This window comes from Erinaceus europaeus, chromosome 3 (assembly GCF_950295315.1).
Source record: "Erinaceus europaeus chromosome 3, mEriEur2.1, whole genome shotgun sequence".
Lineage (NCBI taxonomy): Eukaryota > Metazoa > Chordata > Mammalia > Eulipotyphla > Erinaceidae > Erinaceus > Erinaceus europaeus.
This window is the reverse complement of record NC_080164.1, coordinates 62,167,145-62,194,247: the sequence shown is the minus strand read 5'-3', so window position 1 is coordinate 62,194,247 and position 27,103 is coordinate 62,167,145. Positions and strand designations below refer to the sequence as shown.

Below are 27,103 nucleotides of genomic sequence, written 5' to 3'. Positions count from 1 at the left end.
GAGTATGGATCAATCTGTCAACGCCCACGTTCAGTGGGGAAAAAATTACAGAAGCCAGACCTTCCACCTTCTGCATCCCACAATGGCCTTGGGTCCATACTCTCAGAGGGTTAAAGAATAGGAAAACTATCAGGGGATGGGATGGGATATGGAGCTCTGGTGGTGGGAACTGTACCCCTCTTATCCTATGGTTTTGTCAGTGTTCCCATTTTATAAATAAAAATTAAAAAAAAAAAACATGGTTTGGTGTAATGTCTTCTTTAGGTGGCTGCCAAAGAGAGATAAGGCAGGGCCACTATGAATTTCAGATTCCTGCCTTCTTGAAAGCAACCTCCTAAAAGCTTCTTTAAAACCAAACGAACAAAACCACTTTATGGATTTTTAGAACTCCTCTGTCCCAACTCCTTTATTCCTTACTTTCAGCAGAGGTAGAATCTGTAATTGCTGAGTTCTAGCGTTATGATTGTGGAGTTTTCATTTCCCAGGGAAAAGTCCAGCCTTCAATAGCCATCTCTCACTGACTTCTAAGTCAGCTTCCAATAGACTGTGACTTCTCAAAAAGTGAGGTTATTTATTTCTAGTAATGTATTTGATGCTCTGGATCACATTCACTAGAACAAGTCTTAACTTTCACACTTTCTCTATCAGTGGGTGGTTTGCCCTTTCCACCATCCCACTACCCACCACTCACATTCTCATTATTGCCATTTGTGTTTCTCTGTTCCTAAGTACAAGAATGAGGGTGGGAAAACTGAGGTCATTTGGGAAAATTTGCTGATACCCACAGGAACATGCTCCTAAGACTTACACATATTCAGGTGCAATGTGTGGGGGTAAGGAAAAGAGAACCTGGGAGAAGGGTCAGCTTGGCACAAAGACTGGATCTAGGGAGGGAGACTAGGAAAGTCCTGTGTTTTGCTCACTGTAAATCAAGGGTTTCTCTTCATGTCAGCCAGCTGTCCCCTCTACAGAGCTACCTTGAGAAGCTGCAGTGCTTGGATACCTCATCTCCTTCTGCACACTTGCTCACTCTCCACCTGGCAGCCCTGGGAGGAGGTCTGGATACACAGGGGTTACTCAAGGATGGACAGTGGGGCCTGGGGCTCAGTTATCTCTGTCCTTTATAAATAGGACTGACTATAGCAATTATCTTGCCCAGAGAGGACTGAGAATGTAATATAGACAACTGCTGGACTTAGGGAGAAAAGTTTTTGAATCGTCAGCCCAGGGCAAAGTATGATAGCTCAGCCTGTTAAAAGTATAGGACTAATATACCTGTGGCCTCCGGTTCAATCCCTGGCATTGCCATATGCTAAAACTAAGTAGTGTCCTGGTGTGTGTGTGTGTGTGTGTGTGTGTGTGTGTGTGTGTGTGTTATAAAAACAAACAAAAATTAAAAAAAAATAGAATATCAGAAAAAGTATCCTCAATCCCTCATTTGTGGGGTGAATATCTGGTAGAGAAATAGGACCTAGAACAGGAGTAAAGGTTAGCGACCAATAGTGGAAGAGTGAAAGATTGAGGCCTCTTCCAGTCAAGTTGATCCACAGCATGGAATATAAGATTAAAAATAAGAAATAGTCTGATCTTTTGGAAAGTTAAAGTCTGTTGGCGGAGGGGGCAGATAAGTAAGGAAATGGGAGGAGAGAAGGAGAAAGAACAGTGAACAAAATAGGAAGGGGAGGCCCCAGTTTACAGTTTAACCTATGATTCTGAACCAGTGAAATCTGGATCTGCACCATACTTCAGATCTGTTAAAGTCGTTATCCCAATGTATACTTTCAAGTGTTTACTAGGAATTTCTATTGACAATTTATTTAGAAGGTTCCAATTCACTCCTCTTTCAGAGTGGAAGCACCAAGAAGGCAGGTTCTTTATACTTCTTATTCACCACTGCGTCAGCACAAAAATGCTAAAATGGTTAGCTGTGCTATCTTCATTCCCAACTACAAAGTTCTAGGGCAGGGGGTGGGGCATGATATTAAGTTTTAGTTCAGGGACTAGGTGGTGATACACTTGTTTGAGTGCATACATTGCAGTGCTCAAGGACCTAGGTTCAAGTCCCTGATCCCCACCTGCAGAGGGGCAGCCTTACAAGTAGTGAAGCAGGGCTGTAGATGTCTCTGCCTCGCTCACTCTCTACCTCCCCCTCCTTTCTCTTCTTCTCTCTATATATCCAGAATAAACAGATAAGTAAGCTTTAGTGCAAATGAATTAGAAAGCTAAAGGCCACAGATTCTCAGGTGAGAAGTTGCAAAGCTCTTGTTGGGAAGTGGCTCCACTTCTAGCAGGCAGTTCCACGCTGGGAGAACACAACTTAATAGGGGGTGGGGAGCCACCACATTTAGCAAATAAACATATAGAATGCCAAATATTCAGGCACATTTCTAGTAAAACTTTGCTCATTGCTTATCTCGAATTCAGTTTTAACTGGACATTAGATATTTTATTTGGCAATCCAATCCTCAAAGAAAGATATCACTAGTGAACTGAGCCCCTGTAGTATCATGCCCATTATCCTATCTGTTATTTTATAGCCATGAATCCATCTGTCCTGTCAGCTACCCCATACATGGGATAAGTGGTAACATCACCTCCTACTAATAAGAAAGCTAAGGCTCAGACAGCTTTCATGAGGGCTCGGCAGTGGCACACCTGGATAAGCACACATATCACCATGAGCAAGCACCCAGGTTCAAGCCCCTGCTCCCCACCAGCAGGGTGATGCTTCATGAGTGGTGGAGCAGTGCTGAGAGCGTTTTGTCTTTCTCTGTCCTCTCTACCTCTCCCTCCTCTTTCAGTTTCCTGTTCTGTAAAAATAAATGAATAAATACATAAATGACATTTGTTCACATAAGTCAGCTGGTAAGTGGGGAAGCTAGGGTTCAGACCCAGGTCTCCCCACTGATAAATCAATTCCCTTGGACACTCATGAATTCCTTTGTGAGAAGTCATTTGAATTCATGTTTTCCCATGTCCAGTACAGTGCCTGCCTGGCCTAGAGGAGGCACCACAGAAAAGTTCTTGACAATAAGCTGGAGAGAGGAAAGTGGGATGGAGCCTCCGAAAGCCTCCTCCTCAAGGACGTGATATTTTTAAATTTTGCTTCCTGGTGGTTAGCGACATGGCTTATTTCAGATATCCTAGCCAGAACAAAGGAGGTTACCAGTGTCTACCTTTACAGGTGAGTTTTGTGATCTCTAAAGCTGTAAATTAGTCAGCCAGGCAGCATGGATGAAGCTGGAGGGAACCACACTAAATAAAGTCAACCTGAAGAAGGATGGATACTGGGATAATCTCACTCATAAGTGTGACTTGAAAAACACAGCAAGGAAAAATTTATGGTGAATCATTACTAAACTGTGGTATATTACAGCAGACCCAAGGGCTCAAAAGAGGGAGGTGGGAGGGAGGTTGAAGTGGAGTTGGGGACCTAGGGCCCTATGGTGGAAGAAGATGATACTTTGAGGGAGGGTGAAGTGTGTTGACACCTCTCTTGGAGTGACTGACACTGTACTCCATGATGAAAGTCTTAAAAGAACATATTCAGAATAAAATGAGAAAACAAAAATTTTAAAAGTCAAACAGCACTTCATTTTTATAAACACCTGGCTGGCTCTCAGAAAGTTTAATGGTAAGTTCTAAGGAAGAAGAAAGGTTCCTCTGAATCTAAGATAATTTTCTGAGCTCCAGAAGATAAGGAGGAGAGGGAGCTGAGTGCAGCTCCCAGTCTTGCACCCCTTGTGCTAGTTTAGCTTTTTTGTATATATTTTTTTACATTTAGCTTTTTTTCAGGGAATCCTCACTTGGGTGGCTGCTTGGTGGGGATGATAGTTTCCTCACAGAGAATGCTGCAGGGCTAGGCTTGTGTAGGATGATAGGAGTTAAAAGAGAGAGAAACTGATGGGTGGGGGCCGGGAAGACATGGCCTCCCACACACTCCCAGAAACCCAAGTCAGAGTCATTTGTCTAGGATTATAGGACAGACAGCCCTGCCTGAACCTGCATGACCTGAGCACTGCAAGAGACATGACAGAGAGGCCCCACATCCTGCCTACAAGGAAGGTGGCTACATGCAAATGTACACAGAGTGGGGGCTGGGAGATCTGGTGTTGAGGGTCTGAGTTGGATCAGCTGAGACTCAGTCTATGCATGGGTGGGGGTGCGGCAGAGAATACAGAGAGGATGAGAGGGCAGAGCATCAAAGGATCCTGGGCAGTCCTGGGAGGGAGGAGGAATGCTATGCTGGAGGGGATCCCCCTTCATGTGTCTCTCCCTCTTCCTCCACAAAGGACTCAGCAACAGAGGTCCTAACCCACATGGTAGACAGTTATCTGTGAGCACTGGGAGCCCTGTAATGTTCTGAGGCATCAGGAGGCTGTAGAGATAAGACCATTTGGGGCCCACTATTTCAGACCTGGATCAGGCCCCCCAGTACAGACAGGGATTTGTTATTTCTGGATGACAAATAACATGCTGATGCTCACTCTTCCCAGTTTTTTTAGCAGAGAAGGGACTCCAACTATAGGATCACAGTGTCTTTAAAAATGGTGGGAATTGTGTGGAGTTGTACCCCTCTTATCCCATAGTTTTGTCAGTGTTTCCTTTTTTATAAATAAATTTTTAAAAATCTGGTAAAAAAAAAAAAAAGAATAGGGAATCTCCCAACGGAGGGGAGAAGATGTGAAACTCTGGAGGTGGAAATTGTATGGAACTGTACCCCTCTTATCCCACAGTCTTGTCAATCACTATTAAATTGCTAATAAAAATAAATAAATTAAAAAATCAAGGGACTGTAGGGCTTAGGAGACAACATAATGGTTATGCACAGAGATTTTAGTGCCTAAGGTGCTGCTAGAGTCCCAGATTCAGTCCCCAGCAACACCACACTGAGCAGTGCTCTGATAATGAAATGAAATAAATGAAATGAAATGAAACAAAACGAAATGGCAGTGGAATAGGAAGCTCCTCTACAGGGGTTCCTTTATCCTCGAATAATAATCCTGTAGCATCCCAAACAGGGTCACACAGGAGAGTCAAATGCATTTTGTAGCATTACAGAGCAACAGGCCTAAAGCAAAGCCAGCCTGGCAAACTCAAATGTTGAGTCCTCTTTTTCTTAACAGAGCCTCCTTGGATAGGACCTGGAAAGCAGGGTGGTGCTAGGCATCCCTAACAGTAAACTCTGAGGCAGAGCACCCATAGTGACCACACCCAAAGTTGCCACTCGCCCAAGGTCTTCCTGGCCTCCTTTCTCTCAGAGGTCTATCTAGTGTTCGCAAAAGCTGCCACTAGAAAGTGCCACTAGAAACAGCCATCACCAGGGACCCAGAGAGGACCATAAGAGATTTACCAAAGGACTTCCTGGGGCCCATCACATTCCATTATTGCAGATCCTCTAGGAGGCTAGAGAGGCCAGGTAAGCGAGACAAAGGTCAGATAGGAAGGGTAGGTTGTGGGAAGAGGACAGGAGGGAGGGAAAGGGCAGGATGGGGTCCACAGTCCCAGGTCAGGCTCACAGAGGCCTTTGCCTTCTTCCTACCCACCTGCCCCAGATCTGTCCCCAGAGCTTACATGTGACTCTCCATATCCCTGGCTCCACCACCCTGTCTTGCTTCCAGCCCCCATTTCAAGCCAGCCTACTTCACTCACCTCCAAAGGACCTAAAAAGGCATGCATAAGCCTGAGTCCCCAGGGGTGTTTCCAGCTGCACAATCCGTTTTCTGCCCCGTGAGTGATGAGTGTGACGGCTGAAGCTTCCGACTTCCGCTCCCTCTCACCACCCAGACATACTAACCCCTCCTGCTCTGCACCTCCTCAGAGCTCTTGAGCTATTATGTACCTCACACTTCCTGCCCACAAGAGGACAACTTCCATTCTCAGGCCCAGCACCTCAGGCTCCCTTCCCCAGGTCCCTCCTCACAGGGGTAGGGGTGGGGGTTCTACTCAGAAAGAATCTGCCAGGGTCGCCTGCCCTCCTCAGCCCAAAAAGGGGAAGGTGCCCTGGCCTGTGACAGGCCCCACCCCCATGCTCCCCCATGGGCCTGTCACCATGTTCTCATCTCTGCCCCAGCTTTCAGTTCCTTGCAGGGCACCCAGTGCAAGACAGGCAAGCACCCTGTCAGGTAACTTTCCCTTTCTGTTGTTAACAAATGGCATTTCCATTTTGTGTGCAACTAAGTCCTTTGGATTATAATGGCAACTGATATAATTATCTTGCAGTCACAAAATGTGCCCCAAGAAACAGCACCTTGGCCACTCATCTCACCTTCTTTATGAAGCATATCCATTATACAGATCTGGATAAATCTCAGAGAGAGCAAGTCATTGACTAGAGATGCACAGCTGGAAGTTACTAGAACTACCTGTCAGTTGTTCCTCACCACTGCTCAGTGGGGCCACACTCACGATACATTTTTTTTTTTTTTGCCTCCAGGGTTATCACTGGGGCTTGATGTCTGCACCATGAATCCACTGCTCCTGGAGGCCATTTTCCCCTTTTGTTGCCCTTATTGTTTATCATTGTTGTAGTTATTATCATTGTTATTGCTGTCGTTGTTGTTGGATAGGACAGAGAGAAATCAAGAGAGGAGGGGAAGACAGAAAGGGGGAGAGAAAGACAGACACCTGCAGACCTGCTTCACTGCTTGTGAAGTAACACCCCTGCAGGTGAGGAGCTGGGGGTTCGAACCGACATCCCTATGCTGGTCCTTGTGCTTCGTGCCCACAGTATATATTCTTATCTCCCTCTACACAATCCACTTCTCCAGGCTCACTTCCTATCAACTTCTCTGCTGAGAGTCTAAATATCCCTGCCCTGCTGCAAATTATAGTTCTCATAAATCCAACTCTAGGAGACTTCCCTACTTGTAAGCTCCGGAGGCCCAGCCCACCCCAGCCCCCATAGGGCCTCCAGCTGCACCTCCTCAATGGCAACATGCCTCCCAGGACTTTGCCCTTCACATTCTGGGTGTCAAGAACCTGGGATTCTCTGCATGGCATATATGTCCATGAGGCATTGCATCACTGCAATGGGTAATTCTAGACTGGGGTGAAGGCAGTTGCAGACAAGACCTAGGCCTTATGGGCAGGCTGTCTATCCACATATCTTTGTGGTACAGCCAAGTAAGAAAAAAAAAAAGGTTGAGGGGAGTTATGAGCAAGAGCCACTTTCAGTAACTGCAGCGGAACCTCATTCACTATTAAAATGGGAGGCAGAACAGGACACAGTTCATGTGATAACTGGGTGGCTATACTTAGAATGGCTATATATCCAGAAATACCAAGTGGAGTCCTCCACTGTCTACTGTCTGGCTAGCAAATGCTAAGGTAGGCTTATTTCACCAGAACCTCAAACTCAGTGCAACACAAAGTTGGTTCATTACATTCCCCAGTTGTTCCTCTTGGGATCTTACAACTCAACAGTGTAAGTCGGCCTCTTAAAGTCACCCCAAGACCTAAATGCAAGCCCACTGCCTTGCATCAAGTTTCATGGGTGTTTCTGAATGTGGCCACCCAGTACAGACTCCACACAGTGCCTGTGTGAGAAGCAGCCAATCCATCTGGAATAAAATACATTTCTCCTGCCCTCGGGGAGCTTTCACTCTATAGCAGAGATGGAATAAACAAGCAGCTAATTAATTTATTCTGGCAATAAATTGTGAGACATGCTGAGAAGGAAAGGGGCAGGAAAGAAGCAGGCAGAAGAGAACTAGCTACAGAGATCAGGATCACTGTGAGAGGAGCCAGCCCATAAAGAGGGTGACTGGCACTCAGGTAGAATAACTTCCTTACCTGGAATGGAAAAAGTCTCCATGAGTTCAGGAAGTGGAAAGCAAGTCAGAGTGTGGGCCAGACCCTGAATCCCATGGGGTGCCCAGTGGCAAGTCAGGGAGCATGCCAAGTGAGGAAATGTGCATATTTCATTTTTAGGCCATCTGCTGCTCTAATGGAGAATAGACATTCAAGAGCTAAGAAAAATGGGAGATACACTGTGTGTGTATGAGGCAGGGAAGGGTTCGGGTTCAGTGATAGTCCAGAAGCATCATGGCTTAAGAGGGGGTGGGAATGCAGAGAAGGGGAGAGAGAAAACTTGGGGCACATACTGGGGGTGATTGGAAGGATCTGCTCCTTATGTTGCCACAGCACACGAAGATAAGAGAGAATTCAGGAGCAACGTCTGGCTCAAGCAAACAGAGAAGTGCTAACAGCTTTTGCTGAAATAGGAAATAACTGGGCAGATGAGGTTTGGAGTAGAAAATTGTAAGTTTGAATTTGTTGATACTAGGCTTGAGGTATATGTGAAACATCCTAGTAGGCAGCTGAAAAAGCTGCCTAAAGTTGACATGAAGAAGTGTGTATAGGGGGCTGGGAGGTGGTGCGTCCAGTTAAGCGCAAATAGTACCATGCACAGGGACCTGGGTTCAAGTCTCCCTTACCCACCTGCAACAGGAACGCTTCACAGTCAGTAAAGCATGTCTGCAGATGACTATCTTTTTCTCTCCCCCTCTATTTCCTACTCCCCTTTTAATTTCTCTCTGTCCTATCAGATAAAATATGAAAGAAAAAAACTGTCTGGGTGAGAGAAGCATAAAGTGAGTGTGTTGTCACAAAGACAAAGGAAGAGTTAACTTTAGGAGGAGGAAGTGGTCAGCTATGACAAACACTACTCCAAAGTCTAGAAAGATAAGCAAGAGTCACCATTAAATGTGGCCACTCAGAAGTTAAGCAGAGGCAAAAGGCAGAGGCAAAGTAGGTAACCATAGGACAAATTAGGAGGTCAGTCACCTTCTTCACCTCCTCTGGTGGCCCTTGGGGTACAGACCCTTCTCATCAAGGATCCACTGGATACTTAGCTCCCATGGAAGAATGGAGCTGAGCAGTAAAGCAACAGAGACCTGACTCTCACACTGTGAACTTCTCAAGGACAAGGATTAGTCCATTACTTTTTTTTTTCTTTTTTCTCCAACCAGAGCATTGCTTAGCTCTGACTTAGGATGGTGCTAGGAATTGAAACTGGGACTTCCCGTGCCTCTGGCATGAAAGTCTTTTGTGCTACTGATGGTGCTTCTCCTTAACACGAGCACCTGGTTCTTAGCCACAGGTATTTGTTAAATAAGTGAGTAAAAGCTGCTCTTTCTTCCTCGATCACTTCAAGACAAGCCATGGGAAACTATCTCTTCCCATCTGGACAGTGGATCTAGTATTTGTGTTTGGGGAGGTGTATGATGTGGTCTTTTAAAAAGAAATACACATGGGGGTGGGGTGATGGTGCACTCAGTTAAGCACACATGTTACCATACATAAGAACCCAAATTCAAACCCTTGGTCCCTAACTACAGGAGGAAAGCTTCAAAAGTGGTGAAGTAATGCTGCAGGTGTCTCTCTTTCTCTATCTCCCTTTTCCCTCTTGATTTCCCTCTGTCTATCTAATAAAAATGAAAAGTATTTTATAAAATAATTAGAAAAAGAGAAATAAATACACATATCCTCTGGCCTGTCATTTCCCTCCCTGTTTAGCATGCTCTGTGACTTAACACTGAAAACTGCATGGGACCTGGCCCGTCTTCTCCTGCACTCTGGCTTGCTTTCTGTTCCGTGAATTTGGGGAGACTATGGGTGTGGCAAGGAGGGCCTCCAGATCAAAATGGAGTGTGACACAGAGAACAGGGGAAGGGAAACTAGTCCCTACCCCCAAAGCTTCTGTTAACAAGGAGCTCTAATCTGTTGTGCTCCCCCATTCCACTCCTGGGTTCTTTACCTAGGCCCTGTCTCCAGGACCCAAGGACATACAACCTCCTGATCTGACCACAGCTCATGGGCATGCAGACAGGCAGCCACTTCCGGCCTCCCTGAAGGTGAGCTGTTTCCTGTTTGCCCACACAGGAAGCTACACAGCACAGGTTGGAGGGTGGCTTCTCATGAACTGAGCGCAAGGGGAAGTGGAGCCCACCTTGCAAGAGAGGAACCTTCCCTCCTGAGAAGTGAAGGGTGAGAGAAAGGAGGCAATTAGCAAGGAAGGACATGGGCATTGGACTTCCAGTGGCCTTTTATGGAGGACCCCTACATGCAAAGCAAGCACATCTCATAGGTGAGATAACTTGCCAGACTAGCAAGCCTTTTACAAACAGAGTCTTGGATGGGGGTGAGGGGGCTGGGGGGGGTCACAACTAAGTTTTTCCAGACTCAAAGCATACGAAAACTCCTAAGCTGAAGTGCTCACAATTTTCCTTTGAGGGCATCAGCTACTAGGCAGGGGAAAGGGAAAACCAGAAGCCTCTTAGCAAGCTCCTGGGCCCCTAACTTTGTCTCTGTGAAAATTATGCCCTTTAGGGAAGCCTGGAAATAAGGCAGACACAAGCTACTTTCCAGTAAAGACTCTTCTCCCTCCAGATTCTTGGATTTCTACAAGCCTTCGTCCTCAAGGTGGTGAGAGAGGAGGATGCTATTTTCCTGTCCGTTCCTTGGCCAGATTAGGTGTGAACTGGTCCACTGACTGAATTGTGGGGTTGGAAGCAGAGAACTGGGATAAGGCTTCCAATGACTGAGATGATGGCAAAGGTGCCCCCTCCCTAATACCTGAGGGGTTAGAACAGGAGGGAGAAATCTCTGATAGACAGGACTATAGGGAAAAGGGCCCACAGTTCTAACAGTGTCCTCAACCTCCCAGCATACTCTTATGTACCAGTGCCACCCTTGGCTACCTGAAGAAGGAAGGAAATGATTACAAAAGTGAATGTGACAGGCTTCTATCTCTTGAACTTGGTTGCCTAATCCCATGACTGGCCAGCAGTAACCTTAGGAGGCTAACTTTACTGTGGATGTGAAGAGATACCTGGGGAGAGACTTCCCAGGCCACAGCTCTCTGGATCTCTCAGGACCAAAGTCTACCCCAGACTTTCTCTCCCAAGGCTCCCTCCACTCTCAGCTTTGTCCTAATACCATTTGCTTTTCTGATCAGCCCATTCTCGGCAGTCACTTATCATGAGTCCATTCTTCCCATGGAAGCATGAGAAAGATGCCCTCCAAGCCCCTTTGGCACTCAAAACATCTGCTAAAACACATGCGCATGCAGTTACTTAAAATGACAAAAAATGCTCAAACCTCAAGATCCACAATAAGGAATGAGATAAATAGATTCTAGTATAGCCATAGAGCCAGATGTCAAGCCTCAGCAACTTTTATCTTGTTTTTGAAGAGTATTTAATGAAGTGGAGAAGTGCTCATAGCACATTTAAAAAAATTATATATTCAGTGTGTTTTCAATTTTTTAAAACATGTAGTTCCAGAACTGGAGAGACAGTTCACCAGATAGGGACATGCCTTACTAAATGCTGATCTGGGTCTAAGCCCCTGTACCACATGGGAGATATTATGGCACTGGAAGAAACTCTGATACAGTGGTCTCTCTCTCCTCCTCTGTCTCTCTGTCTCTCTGTCTCTCTCTCTCATAGCTGAATGAAAAGCATCCTGGAGTGATGAGCCCACACATGTGAAAAGTCCTAGCTCTACAAGAGAATAAAATAAAACATGTATGTAGGAAACACACACATGCAATATACTGGTTGACAGCTGTTATCTGTATGTGATAGCAGTACACATGATTTTAGTCTCACTAGATTTGGGGGGAAATCCCAAATGTTTAAAGAAAGTTATGGGGTCAGGCGGTGGCACACCTGGTTAAGCACACATGTCACAATGCATAAGGACCGGGATTCAAGCCCCTAGTCTCCCCCACCCTCAGGGGAAAAGTTTTTCGAGTGGTGAAGCAGTGTTGCAGGTGTCTCTCTATCTCTTTCCCTTTCTATCACACCCTCCCCCTCTCGATTTCTGGCTGTCTCTATCCAATAAATAAATAAAGATAATTAAAAAAATTTTAATGGGGCCAGGCAGTGGCTCACTTGTTAGAGCGCACATATTATAATGTGCAAGGACTTGGGTTCAAAACCCCGGTCCCCACCTGCAGAGGAAAGCTTTGTGGGTGGTGAAAAGAGGGCTGCAGGTGTGTCTCTCTGTCTCACTCCCTCTCTCTCTCTATCACCCCTTCCTCTAGATTTCTGGCTGTCTTTATCCAATAAATAAATAAAGATAATTAATTAAAATTTTAAATTTATTATAAAATAAAATTGTGTATTATGTTTATTACCTATAGAAATAATAAAGGTATGATTTACTTAGACAATTAAACTTTTGTTGAATTAAATAATGATTGTACTTCTCCATTCATTTTAAAGACTGGGCAGTGACAGCTTGGGAAGAGGCACAATTGGTAAAGTGCTGCTCTCTCAAGCATGAGGTCAGGTTCAGTCCCTGGCATCACATATGGCAGAATGTTGCTCTATTTCTCTCTATTTCATAAATCAATAGACCTGAGAACCAATATGGGGCAGGAAGGGCCTGAGAGGTCTGCACAATCACTCACTATTTTGAACTTTCAATGTCACCACTTCTCAAGTGGCTGGTAATGTGACTGCTTTCATGTGGGCACGGGAAACCATCAGAACTCCAGATTAATAAGATCTTCTGTGTGAGTATGTGAGGAACTGGGCCTTGTACATTATCACCCAAGACATTTTTTTTTCTACTAAACGTAGGGAGGGAGAGTTAGCACAGCACTGAAACTTCCTCTAATGCCATAGTGCCATGTGGCACTGGTGGTGCTGGGGCTAAACCTGGGATGTGCATATGACAACACAGGCACACTACCTAATAAGCTAGCTCTCCAGCCCTAAAGATGACTTGAAGATGAAGACAGTTGAAGCTGGACAAAAGAAAAAAAAAGAAAAGAAAAGAAAAAAGTCTTCTCATAGTTTCCTTATCTGATGTTCTGGCCCTCCCTCTTCCATAAATAAATAAATTATTTTAAAATCTTAAAAAATAATGGGAGAGAATATCTTTACTCAAAAATCATAACAAAGATACGCAAATGATTAGATACAGATTTATCTGAACTTTTAAGCATTTAGAAAAACAACTGAAAATCTTCTTTACAATACTAGTTACCTTTCATTGGCCTCTAATTGCTAACTAGGAATTCAGGTTTAAGGTTAGCAGGAAAGTGTCTGCTACAGAGAACAGGTATGTTTTTTTTTTTTTTTTTTTGACAAAGGGAAGGAGGAAGACAAAATTCTGAACTTAGTATTTCCTGCAGGTAGGGCCACCAGAAGGGCAATATCCTTGTGATTATGCCCATTTATTTCTGCCCACAGTAACAGAGCCCTGAGCTTCCAGTGCCCTCTCTGTGCCAGCAGGAACCAATTCAAGCTCTAGCAACAGTCACCATCAGGAAGAGTGGGAGCAGTTTGCTTGGTAGATTCCAGCAGAAAAAGTTTGGGGAGCCTTCATCTCATTATGTAGGAAGAGAACCCAGACACCTGTGCTTCAGGAGGCCACTTCCCTCTTATAGGCCTCAGCACTCCGGTGCTTCTTGCAAGGTGGTACCCAGAGAGACACCAGGAAGTAGGGATCTCTCCTTTGATGTTCTTTTTTTCATTAAAAAAATATTTATTTATGAGAGAGGAGAAGAACCCAGAGCTTTACTCAGGTACATGAGATGACAGGAATCAAGCTCAGGACTTCTGCTTGCAAGTCTGGCACTCTAGCCTATGTACAATCTCCTGGGCTTCCATGTTCTTGTTTAAACCCCCACTCAGGATGCTTTACTGAGGCTGCCCAGCCTGCAAAAGGCAGGGTTCAAAAGTGCACTTGTGTCTCTGTGGCTGGACTGGTCTGTAACCTGCTTTTTTTCTGCATACCTGCCCTGGGCTCTATTCCAGCTCTCCCTCTCTCTCTCTTTCTTAGAGTAACCTGCTTTTATCTCCCATGTGCTTGTCTCCCACTGAAGGTTCACAAACCCCTCTCTACCCTAAAAGTCCTAACTGCCAACAGACAACCTCCAGCCAGCTGTGAGGTCAAGCCAGACCCTGTGGGATGTGTCTATGGCGCCATATATGTCCTATTTCTCAAGTTAGCAGCTTTGACACCAGCCATGACTCCTCATGCCTCAGGTATCGCCAGTCCCACCACTTCCTCCACACATAGGCAGTATCCTTCTCCTCTAGGTAACCACAGCAATCTTCTGTCTCTCTGGTTCATAGCCAATTCTCCTCCCAGAAACCACTCCTGTTCTTGAAAATCTTTACTGGGGCTGGTGAGATAGGTCTCCTGGGTAGGTGCCTGTTTTATCATGTCAAAGACCCAGGTTCCAGCACAGACCCCACCACACTGGGGAAAGTTTCAGTGTTGTGATGTCTCTGTCTCTCTCTTTCTCTATATGAAAAAGTTGGCCTGGAGCAGTGAGGCCCCAGGGGCATAAAGAAAGGAAGAGAGAGAGAGAGAAGAGAGAAACAAAAGAAAGCTTTTACAAAAAAAAAAAAAAAGGAATGAGAGGAAGGACAAAAGAAAGAGAAGAAAGTGAAAGAAAGCTTTACAAAAAAAAAAAAAAGAAAGGAAAAGAGAAAGGACAAAAGAAAGAAAAACAGAAAAAAAGAAAAGAAAATCTTTACTGACTGATCTTCACCCCCCACCCCACTGACTCTTGTCTATTGTCCTTTGGAAATACCCAACACAGGCATCTGAGCCCCTACCCCACAATATCTCTTAGCACCCCACACAAGCATCCTGAAGTATAGCCCAATGAACTATGGGGTTTCTTTGAATGTCCTGGTAATGTTATAGAGACTGATATGCCCTTCTGCTGTGATCTCGGTCAGTTCTGTACTCATATCCACTCTCCTTTCTATCTCTCAAACCCTCATCACCCTTCAAGGTTCACTCCAGAATCCCATTTCTCCAAACAACCTTTCTAGACCAGTCCAGTGAGAATCAACTATTAAGATATCCCCATAATTCTCACTATAGAGCACAATTCGGCAATTAAAAAAAACCAGAGGCTCACACAGCACTCTGATCTTAAAATAATAGCAATAACAACAGAAGGTCAAGCAAGTGTCTTAGTTGTAGAGTATAACACCAGACATGCTGGAGGTTCTGAATCCAAGTCCCAGCATCATGCAGAAGCAACAAAGACAGAAGAAGTAGACTTGTATCTCTCTCATAAAAAGATAATAATTGATCCTGGAAAAAGAGAACATTAAAAAAAATTAACTGGTGGTCCAGGAGGCAGTGCAGTAGATAAAACATTGGAATCTCAGACATGAGGTCCCAAGTTAAATTCCTGGAAGCATATGTACCAGAGTTAAAAAAAATAAATAACTGGACTTGGGAAGGAATTTAGCAGTAAAGCATTTGCCCTTCATGCAAGGGTTCAATTTTAGGCAGTGCATTAACATAAATAAATGAATAAGGTAGCAGCTGATTTAAAAGGAAGAATATCATCACTTGTAGTATACTATAATTTACATGAATATATAAGCAAACATCATTAATAAATAAAACAATTTTTAAAAAAAATCAACAATGTGATGCCAGTTTTTAACTCATCAAATTGGGAAAAAGAAAAAATTGTTAAGACACTAAGTTGGTAGAGTCCTGTGTGAATAACAGTCTCAGGATGACTAGTAAGTACTAAGAAATAGGCTGAAGCATCAGACACAATTCAAAATAGATATGATTTCAACTCAATAACTTTACAGGCTAGCTGTGAGGATTGTATGTAAGGTGCTCAAAGAAAAACATAGCATACAGTACATGCTCAGTAAATATTGACTATTGGGGGCTGGGTGGTAGTGCAGTGGGTTAAGTGCACATGGCATAAAGCATAAGGGCCGGCATAAGGATCCCAGTTCAAGCCCCCAGCTGCCCACCTGCAGGGGGTTGCTTTGCAAGTGGTGAAGCAGGTCTGCAGGTGTCTTTCTCTCTTCCTTTCTGTCTTCCCCTCCTCTCTCAATTTCTCTCTTTTAAAAAACAAAACAAAACAAAAAAATCTACTGTTGTATACTCTCCTTTTTGTTTTTTTTTTTTTGCCTGTTAAATGACACCACCTTATTAGTTGAAGAATGAAAGATTATGGAAGTTGTCCCAGGAGGCAATGATTGTTCTCCCATCACCAATTACCAAAATCTTTATTAATTTGAAAAATTCAAAAGCAACTTAAGAGCTCATCAACTGACAAATAGATTTTTAAAAAAGACATGATATATATATATATATATATATATATATATATATATAATGGAATAAGTCTCAGAATTAAAAATGAAACCCTACCTCCTGTAACAACATGGATTGATCTAAAGGGTATTACACTTTGTGAAAAGTCAGAATAAGAAAAAGAAACACTGAAAATTCACTCACGGTATATGGAGAAAACAAACATAAAAACTAAATAAAATAGAAAATAATCAACTATGAAGACCAATCATAGTTACAGGAAAGGAAAAGGAAAAGGTGCTAGGGGTGAGGGTATAAACCAGAAAAAAGGAAACACATATGTTGGTGCATGTTTTCATGCTTCACATTATGCCTGTGTTTCCAATGATGCCTGAAACCTATATAGTGTTATGCTATCAATGTTACTCCAACAAAAGGAGAAAAAAAAGCTCAGAGTCTGTCTCCTACTTTATTTACTGTTTTTGTGGACCTGAGCCTTGTGCATGAATGAATTCACTACTCCTAGATTATTTCATTCATATAGCAAGACAAAGAGAGACAGGGAAAGAAAGACACAGAGAAGGAGAGACATGACATCACTGGAACATCCCCTAGTGTTACAGTACTCCCATGTGGTGTGGAGGTTTGAAACTGGGCCACAACATGTGGTAGGGCATGTTCCTTACCTGGTTCCCTCTCCTGTCCCTGCTTCCACTTTAGCTCTTTTTAGGTTGGCCCATGATGTTTAGGTGAACCCTAGGAGTAAGAAAAGCAAGTGAGGGGCTGGGTTGTGATGCACCCAGTTAAATGCACATAATACAAAATGCAATGACCCACTCAAGGATCTGGGTTCACTTGCCACCTGCACAGGGTGGTGCTTCACAAGTAGTGAAGCAGGTCTGTAGGTGTCTCTCTTTCTGTTTCCCACTTTATCTCCCTTTTACTCTCTCAATTTCTCTCTTTCCTTTCCAATAAAGTAAAAAAAAAAACAAAGAAAAATGGCCGCCAAGACCAATGGATTTGTAGTGCCCACGCAGAGCCCCAGGGATAACCCTGGAGGCAAAAGAAAGCAAGTAATACCTCTCCCACTAATAGACACTGTGTTTGGTGATCACTTAATCCTTGCTTGGTGTAAAGCACCAGATCTGACACTACATTTGCTTGGGAGCTTATAAATCTTCCTCCACTGAACTGTGACTATCCCCTACTTTCCTGGAAGCTGCTGAATTTAGTCAACAGGCTGAATCCTACCCTGTCTCCCTTTAATGAAAGTTTCTGAAATACCTTTCATCTCCTAAAGCCACTTTGGCCTCCTTCCTGTTCATCAGTGCCCAGAATTTCTAGCACATTCATACCTTGTCCATACCCCTAGGCCTTTGCACTTGTTGTTGACTCTTCCTGGAATGTTATTCCCCCAGACTGTCAGATTGTCTTGACTACAATCAGATCTCTGCTCAAATTTCATCTCCTTGGTCTGGTCTGTGCTGAAAAGAAACAGCACCACCTCCTCTAAATGAGAGTGAGAGAGAGAGAGACTCTAAATGAGAGAGAGAGAGAGAGAAAGAGAGTGAGAGAGAGAGAGAGAACCTTCCAACCCCTAAATTGCTTTTCTTTTCTTCATAACTTTTATTTGACATGACATGAAAAACTGCTGTTATGTTTGTTTATTACCTATTTCTTCCCACTAGAAAATTCTCTCTATGAAGATTTGTCTTGTTCATTAATGTATCCTTAACACCTGGAGTAGGGTCTGAATGATATGAACCTTCAATAAATATTTGTCTAATGAATAAATGAAAAGCTAACAGTGCATGCTTTCTAGTGACATTTAAGTCTGTCCTAAATTTAGGACATGTCCCATCAAGAAATATGCTCTCAGACAGGCTGGAGTTTTGGATTGACTGACCAAATCCATGTGCAGCAGAGAAGCAATTACAAAAGCCAGAACCCCTTCCCTCTGCACCCCCAAAATAATTTTGGTCCATATTCCCAGAGGGGGAAGTGTTAGGGCATGATGACCAGAGGGCTCTGAAACCCAGCTCCACTGGGAGCTGGAACTTTTTTGACATGGAACCTTTGTTTTTGCACCATCATTAAGAGGGAAGAGATTCTGGAGAACACCTGAGGCAGTCAGATGCTGTTTTGCTTATCTGCGAGAAAAGAGGAAAAAGGAAGGACAACTCTGGGATGATTTCACTCAGAAGTGGAATATAGAAAATTGAAACATATGAACTTTAAAAAGGAATATATATAGTCAACCCATAAATATGATCTGAGGAAACCTACAGTGGTTACCATGGGGTGTGTGTGTGAGGGGCACAGAACTTTGTTGGTGGGAGTAGTGTATAATTATACCCCTATTATCTTATAGTCTTGCAGGTCACTATTAAATCACTAATAAAAAAAGAAAATATATATATATATTCTCAGGACTTCAAAGAGAAACTAAGGTTACCCACTCTCCATCAAACGCTCACTAGTCTCACGTAGGCAATCTATATATCCCTTTTCACAGTAACAGAGGATATCCCACCCTATATCCTCATTTTTCTTACCTCATTTAGAAAGGGCGTTTACTACTTTTTCTAGCTAAGAACCAATTTCATTTCACTGTCATACCCAACATTATCCTACTTCATTTTTTTTGCTAATTTGTTGTACAGTAGTAATCATAATGTAAATAGTGATTTTTTACATTATGAAATATATGATATAATAATGTGAAATTATGTGATTCATCTGATTCTTTTTCTCTCTTCCAAGTCAGAATGAGAGCAGTTGTATTTCCAATGCCTACATGCCACATTGGTAGTTGGTATTTGATAAATACTGAATGAATGAATGAATGAATGAACTCTTCTTCATACTCTTCATATAAAGGAAATAGCATGTCAAAAAGAAAATAATGATCATGCAGTACTATCTGCTCTCTGAATGCGACCTTGGTGTTTTTCCTATGTAGAGAGGCTCATAGACATCCAATTAGTTGTTAATTACATTCAATCAACTCTGGGTCCAAGGCATGGCTAGGCTAATGAGATTCAAGGGCAAGTAGAACTGGATTTGTACAGTCCTTTGCTTTGATGCTAACCTTCTGACCTAGGTAAGCAATGGACAAGAGGGGGTGTAGCTGGGGGCTGGGTGAGTGCTAAGACAGCAAAATTCATCTTGCAGCCTGGAAAGAAGTTAGCAAAACTCTCACCCCTGATTCCATTGTCCAATAACCGGCTAGCTTCAATTTTAAGCCCCTAGAGGGATGTGATTTTCTCAGCAGAGCTGATAGTAATTACCATCCCTGGAACCTCTAGGATGCTTTCTGGCTAGATACATCCAGAAAAGGTCCAAGAGTGGGGACAACACATACTTGCATGAGGGTTGGGAGAGCTGTTTGCTTTATCCCAGGAGACTGCTGGGAGCAGTCTGCCAGACCCCCTGGAATCCCAATAAGCAAGTGCCCATCAGGAGGAGGGAGGAAGGTCCAGGCTGGCTGTAGGTTTCAGGACCACTAAGGTACAAGGCGGTGGAGATTAGGCATACATTTTGCAGTTTGCCCCAGTTCTCGGAGTAGGGATGGCTTTAAAGGTTCCTCATGTTTTCTGTCAGGATTTGGAGTCAGATCCACCCAAAGCAGCTGGTGAGCTTGTCGGGCCACTGCTCTGCAGGTCAGGGTTGACTCTCCAGGTGGGGCACAACCCGGAGTCTCCTAGTTGTCCTAGTTCCCACCACCCAAGTAGGTTGGATCTATAGAGACTCCACTCACCTCCTCTCTGCTTTTCCTTGCAGTCCTCATCGGTTCAGGCCCCCTGCCCTCAGTGAACCCAGCTCAAAGCCACTGCGCAGGTGATTACCGGCTCAGCGCGACCCCTGGCGGCACAGTGATCGTCGAGGGCAGCAGCGATGGCACCCCCAGCCTGGCCCTCACCCATTCCCGCCAGGCTCATGCTCCGACCTCCCGCCGGCCCAGGCGCCCCATGGCCCGGTGCCCAGGTAGGGCCCGAGCGGGGAGGGCTGCGGGCGCCTGCTGCGCGGGGGGCGGGGATGGCAGGCAGGCTCTGGTTCTTGCGCTGCGCTGGGTTTCCGGGAGGGAGGCGGTGGCCGGGCCCCGCAGCGCAGGGCGGGGCGGGGAGGGGAGGGTTGGGGGGCGAAGCCGCCAGACTGGTCCGACCGTAGTGGCGCGGGCAGGGTGGCGGCTGGGCGGGCGCCTCCTGCGCAGCCTGGAGCGGTGCTGCAGGTCCGGTGCTCCCCCGGGGCTGGGGCTGAGCTGCGAGTGGCCACTTCAGAACCCTCCAGTTGCTTTCTCCTGCCCAGAAACCGGAAACTGAAGCCATTCCCAGACCTATGCAGCTCTTAATCAGAGTGAAGATTACTGTTTGTTTCGTGGGCAGAACTGAAAATAGCATAGTTTTGAATTTAGAATTGCAACTATCTGTACTGCTGACTTACGGCAACTTTCTCGAGCAGGTTTGGAAATTGGCGGCTAGAGGCAAATAGTTGTGTTTTGAAACTCGAATGCATGTTTAGAAACATCCTCAGATTTTGGTTGGTATTAGCAAAAAGCACTTTTTTTTTTTAAACATTCAACTCGGTGTCACTATATGGTTTCTTTCTTTCTTTTTTTTTTTTTTTAACTCCATAAAGCACCTTATGTGAAAATCCGAGTTTAATGATTCCATACTCCAGAATGGCTAGTGAGATTTTAGTTCCTGTATAGATCAGAAGTCCACCTCTTTATCCAATGCTGCCTAAAATGGAACCAACTAGGTTCTCCATAAGCAGCAGCAAAGTATGTACTGAGTGTTAACTTGGTGTTAGACTCTGCTCTACCTGTTTAAACACATTTAATCCTCACAACAATCATGAGGCTGGAAACCTTCCAAATAATGATGAAACCGAGGCATAGAACGGTTAAGTAGCCTGGCAGAGTTCACACAGCCAATCTCTAAATCACGGCCTGTCCAAGGCTAGGTCAGTTTATTGATTCATTTCATTCTCCATTTTGCACCTACAGTATGGAAGTGGGGCACTAGCTAAGCAGTATGATGAATAGCCTGGCTGGGTGATAAGTATCAGGGTGATATGTTAACCTGGCTGGGAGGATGGTAGGGAAGGGTCCTACTTGAGAGAGAAAAATCCCTAAAAGGAGGAAGTTATAAAGAGGAGAAGTACTGGCATGCAGATGGCTCAGGTTCCAGCCAGGCCTCAACCACTTAACCCACCCTGGAGGAAGTTTCTGTGCTGCATTTTTGCTCCATATTCTTTCTATCTATCTATCTATCTATCTATCTATCTATCTATCTATCTATCATCTATATACCTTTGTACCTGAAAAGTTAGCTTAGTCTTTATACCTAAAAAAGTCAGCTTGGAGCAGTGTAGCCCAGCATTAAGGGAAAAGAAGGGGGCTCAGAACAATACCTACATATAATTCACTTCAAATCCATAACTGGCATCTGAACTCACACTACAGGAATCCATATACCCCTACATCACCCCACCCTTAAAAAATAGCTGAACAGGGGGGCTGGGTGGTAGTGTAGTGAGTTAAGTGCACATAGTGTGAAGCACAAGAACCAGCCTAAGGATCCTGGTTCCAGCCTCAGGCTCCCCACCTGCAGGGGGGTTGCTTCACAAGCAGTGAAACAGGTCTGCAGATGTCTTTCTCTCCCCCTCTCTGTCTTCCCCTCCTCTCTTGAGTTCTCGCTGTCTTATCCAACAACAATAGCAATAGCAACAGCAACACTAACATCAGGGCAACAAAATGGAAAAAGTGGCCTCCAGTAGCAGTGGATTCGTAATGCAGACACCGAGCCCAGAAATAACCCTGGAAGAGAAAAGAAAAAGAAAGAGCTGAACAGATTAGTACATAGCCTGCTACTAGGAGACTAGGGATTTAAGTTCTACTGTCACAGACTACGTGGTAAGCAGATTGGTATTTTCATCAAAATGGTGAACACCACCTTCCAGGACTAAAGAATATACCTGAGGGTTTGGAACAAAATCAAAAGATATCCATCCAAAAGTTTTAAAACTTGACTCTTTTAAAAGCAAGTAATGAAAGCCAGAGCATCGTATCATATACAGTGTTATACATCACAACAAAAATTATTAGACAAAGAATCAGAAAATGTGACTCAGAGTCAAAATAAACCAACTAAAGGGGGAAATCATGCTAAAAAAAATGAAACCTGATGGCCTGAGAAGTTGTATTATGGACAGAGTAAACGATTTGCAAGCATGAGGTCTTGTTAGATCCCTGGTATCACATGTGCCAGAGTAGTGCTCTGTTACTCTTTCATAAGTAAATAAACAAATGTAAAAAAAAAAAAAAAGGAATCATATGCCCCTCTATACTCCCAATACTTCTAATAGCAAATGGTGGGTTTTTCCTCACATTAAGCAAACCCCAATGATACCAATAATTCAATTGTGTGTAGACCCCACAGGCGAATTATATAATACCACTAGATTCTGCCTGTTCTGTCCCCTAATCAGAATTCCAACTCATTGTGGGAACTTTTGATGCAGGCTGTATGTCTGAGATTCCTAGGGCCCACTGTTTAGGTTTGATGATTTTTGAAAATGGCTCACAGATGATTTTTGAAAATGGCTCACAGAGTTTAGGAGGGAACATTGCTGTTACAGATTCGGTAACAACTGTAACTCAAGAATGATTCCATGGAATAGATATAGGACAAGGTGGGGAAGGGGTGCAGAGTTTTATGTTCACTATGCGTATCACCTTCCTGGCATGGGTACATTCACCAATCTGAATTCTTCCAAACCCTGTTGGTTTCTAATTTTTCTTGTGATTCTACTATACAGGCACAATTGAGTAAATACTGAACAGTGATGAAGAATCTGCAGTCCATGTTCACTTCATCTTAGCCCCCTTGCCCCAGTCATGGAACTGATATTTGAAACCTTCTAAATTAAATGATTACCCATGGAACCAGTCTCAGTGGCCGTTTCCAATGAAGATCTACTAGCATTAATTCTGTCATTTTAGTGGGCATACTATGAATAGTAAAAGACATTCTTACAGGGTGCTTTTACAATTTTCTTTTTCTACCCTGTATTGTTCTACAGACCGAAGTTAAGTTACATGAGCAAGTGCAGACTTTAAAAGTTGAATAAAGTAAAAAAAATGAATAAAATAATCCATTTATAGGGAGAACAGCAGAGTCCCACTAGAATGTGAATTCATTTAGACATGAAATGTGTGATCTATTTATTTTTACTTTCTGCAACAGAATGTTTGAGCCAATTATTTATTTTATTATTGATTCATCATACACACATGCAATAATATATAACAAATATATTATGTTCCATCTAGACTATTTTTACTTTCTGCAACAGAATGTTTAAGCCAATTATTTATTTTATTATTGATTCATCATTTCTTCTTCTAGCGTTTGCCCTTCTTCCGTAGCCAGTCAACAGCGTCAGGTTGAGCCTGATGTAAAGTTTCGAGACCTCCTTTGAATCTGGAGAGGTGGCAGTCGTTGACTATGTGGGTCATAGTCTGTCTGTAGCCGCAGGGGCAGTTCGGGTCGTCTCTGGCTCATCATACACACATGCAACAATATATAACAAATATATTATGTTCCATCTAGACTATATAGTAAATGTATTAACATAGTATATGATAATTATCTATAAATTAATCTCCTGAAAATCAACTATAACTTATATACCCTAGTTTTTTCAATGCAAGATAGTTCTAATACATGTATAAATCTAATGCTCATTTTATTTATAACTTAAAAAATTGCTCCTTTTAAAAAAACACTTATTTTAAAGGTATTTATGTAACCAAACTAGAAATTTTGTAAGCTGGAGCTAGATGATGGCACACTTGGTTGAGTGCACATGCTACAATGCACAAGGACCAGGGTTAGAACCCCCAGTCCCCACCTGCAGGGGAAAAGCTTTGCAAGTGGTAAGCAGTTGTGCAGGTGTCTCTTTGTCTCTTTTTCTATCACTCTCTTTCCTCTCGATATCTGACTATCTCTATCCAGTAAATAAAGATAATAAAATTTTTTAAAGAAATTTTGTAGGATTAAAAAAAAAAGACATTCTTTTTGCAGCCCTGGAGGCTCGACAGGAAGTAGATTGACAGACTTGCATAAGCTTTTCCCCTGCAGGTGGGGACTGGGGGTTCTAACCCTGGTCCTTGTGCATTGTAGCATGTGCACTCAGCCAAGTGTGCCATCATCTAGCTCCAGCTTACAAAATTTCTAGTTTGGTTACATAAATACCTTTAAAATAAGTGTTTTTTTAAAAGGAGCATGAGGAGGTCCCACTTTCAATCCTCAGCATAGCATATACCAGGGTGAAGAACTGGTTTTTAGCATATGCTAGAGTGATGCTCTGGTTTCCTCTCTTTTGTTAATATATTAAAAAATCTATTTTAATTATATTTATTTGTTTTTAATAAATCTTTATTTTTAAAGATGCCCCTTCTACTTTTATCAATGCAAAAATATTTCAGAAAATGGAGGAAAAACCCAAATATCCTAAGAAGATGCTTCTATCACTCAGAAATCACAAAAGTTCTTAGGAGCTCTGTTAGAAACTAAGAGAAAGATCAAATACATTTTTATTGCTGTATTGTACCAACAAATAAATATGATATTTGAGTCAGAGGAGAAAGAATTAAAAATGAAAATCATAAATACATGAAAGAAAAAGATAGATATAATGAGTCAGGTGATAGGGAATTTAAGCAGAAATATCATCATCACCAGGATTTTTCTTTTCTCTCTTTCTCTCTTTTCTCTTTATAGTGAAACCTAACAAGGATTTCCTACCTGAAACAATAGAAAGTCAAATAATATCAACCAAAATTTTGCAAAAATGAAAATGTTTTCATTACATTCTAAAATATAACAGAGACAGAGACAATGCTCAGATCTACTTCTCTTGTTTTAGAGACTATTATACAGGTAGAATGAACTGGAAATTTTTCTCATCATTTTTTTTAAATACAAGTTCATTTCCTCATGGAATTCTTCTTTTAATTTAATTCTTATTTATGATTAATAGTGGGTTACAAGATTGTTAGATTGTATAGTGCTATACCTTCAAACTTCTGTGTCCTTACCATTCCATTTCCCAATGATAACCATCATAGTTCTCACAAAGTCTTAGAAGCAGTATGTTTGTTTCTGTTTTTTTTTTCCTTGAAAGTTCATGTGTATCAGTTTCAGCAGTTCTCTTTCATCTCTTTACTTACTTTTCTAAGCACAATCACCTCTAGTTCAATCCATTTTGTCCCTAAATGAGAAAGATAAACACTGGATAAAGTCACTCTGAGGCAGAACCTAAGAAACAAGGACAGAAAGGGAAAACGCAAAGTAAAACATGGATTGGGTGTGGTGTATTGCACCAAAGCAGAGAATTTGGGGGAAGGAGGAGAAGGCAAGGGGGTAGGGAGGGAAGGGCTTTGGAGTCCTAGTGTATAATGGTGTGTGTATGTGGGCGGGGAGCAATCTAAATGAGGGATTATAGTGTTTTGTAGCCACCTATCAAGGGAGATGAGAGATTGCACTCATGTGTCAACAGCTGTACTGTAATCCATTAAATCCCCCAGTAAATGAAAAAGAGGATGAGGAGGAGGAAGAGAAGAAGGAAAAAGAGGAAGAGCAAGATGAGGAAAAGGCTAAAGAAAAAGAAGAAAGCTGAAAATTCTGTTGGAGATTTTGAAGCACAGGTTTTGGAAAGTTTCTAGATATGGACTTAACTGGACTCCATCTCCAGTCTGTATGGTTTCAAATGGCAGATTCTTCTGGGTTGAAATATTTCTGATGTTATCAGATATCTGGGAAATAGTTAGTACCCAGTCATGACATTTGTTCAGACACAGCCATTCTAATAATCTCTGAAGTTTATATCAAATTCTCCATCTCCAGTTTGTGTTGTTTCAGAAGTTGACAGTTTCAGTTCTTTCCCCCCCTTTTTATTTTTATTTTTTCCAAGATAGAGGATTTATTCATTGGAATGAAAGTGTGGAGATTAGTAACATAAAGAGAAGGGGTCAGAGTGGGAGGACCCAAGATGGGAGACATAGTTTTAGTTCTTAATTAATACAGACCAAGAGGATTGGGAGAAAGTTGGAAACATAATTAGATACTGCAAAGCCATGATCAGATAGATGTTAGAAAAATCCAGGATTCATTCTAGTTTACAGTCAAAAACCAAGAAAAAACTTTAGACATGATTAAGAGGACTAGAACTTTATGTCCCAAAATGATATATGTTACAGGAAATGTATCTTACTCTTTCTTTCCACCTTTGACATCAAACAGAAGACCTATAGCCCACTGCAGCCAATCATCACACCAACTTTTGCAAAGATGTCATTTTGTCACCACTAGGGTTTCACTACTCCAGCTTGACTTTTTTCAGATAAATAAACACAGAAATACACACACACACACACACAGCACTGAATTTTTTTCCAGTACTGTGAAAGCAGTCTTGAACCTAGGTCATGTGTATCCAAAACAGGTGTGCTAAGAACAAAAGGACTTTCATAATCCAGAACACAGTGGAGGCAGGTACAAGGCTCAAAAACAATTCTCATTCTTTGTTTTAGAGAATAATTATACAGATTGAAGGAGAGGCTGGCAACTTCTAAGTGCTATTTCTTGATAAACAGAATATGGGTTTTAAGATAAACAGGACAGGTCTGGGAGGGCATCAAGTTATCTTACTATCAGTATCATGATGGTTTTTTCTACCATGTCTTAATCCTTGTTATCTGCTTTGAGGGCAAAAGGCAAACAAAGAAAAGGCCAGGTACTAGCCTTGAAGCCATGAAGCTATCTGGCCATCAGGGCCAGGATGATTCTTCTGTAAAAAAATTTGTATAAACAGAGGCTAACAAACTTACTATCTTTAGCTTAACCCAGTTTATTAATTTCATATCTCACTCCTCTAGGGCCATATCAGATAGTCCTGTCCTTTTGGGATCACAGTTTTACCTACACCCTAATTTTTACCAAAAAATCACAGTAAAATCACTTTGTTTGCAAATTAAGTGTACTCC

At 42.7% G+C, this 27,103-nt stretch overlaps 1 protein-coding gene across 4 annotated transcripts in view; it reads right to left on the bottom strand.

Moving 5' to 3' along the window:
* PSD4 (pleckstrin and Sec7 domain containing 4) overlaps positions 1-20,167 on the bottom strand; it is a 40,012-nt gene extending 19,845 nt beyond the window's left edge. The window contains exons 1-3 of one of the 4 annotated variants that reach the window (XM_060187267.1): positions 19,811-20,167; positions 17,406-17,559; positions 16,737-16,806 (exon numbers count right to left, since the gene is read on the bottom strand). The gene's annotated coding sequence lies outside the window, so the exon portion shown is untranslated. Of the gene's footprint in view, positions 1-5,652; positions 5,780-16,736; positions 16,807-17,405; positions 17,560-19,810 lie in introns of those variants that run through there. The other 3 variants (XM_016189295.2, XM_060187268.1, XM_060187269.1) reach the window with 3 other exon arrangements.
* Between the last annotated feature and the right edge of the window lie 6,936 nt (positions 20,168-27,103).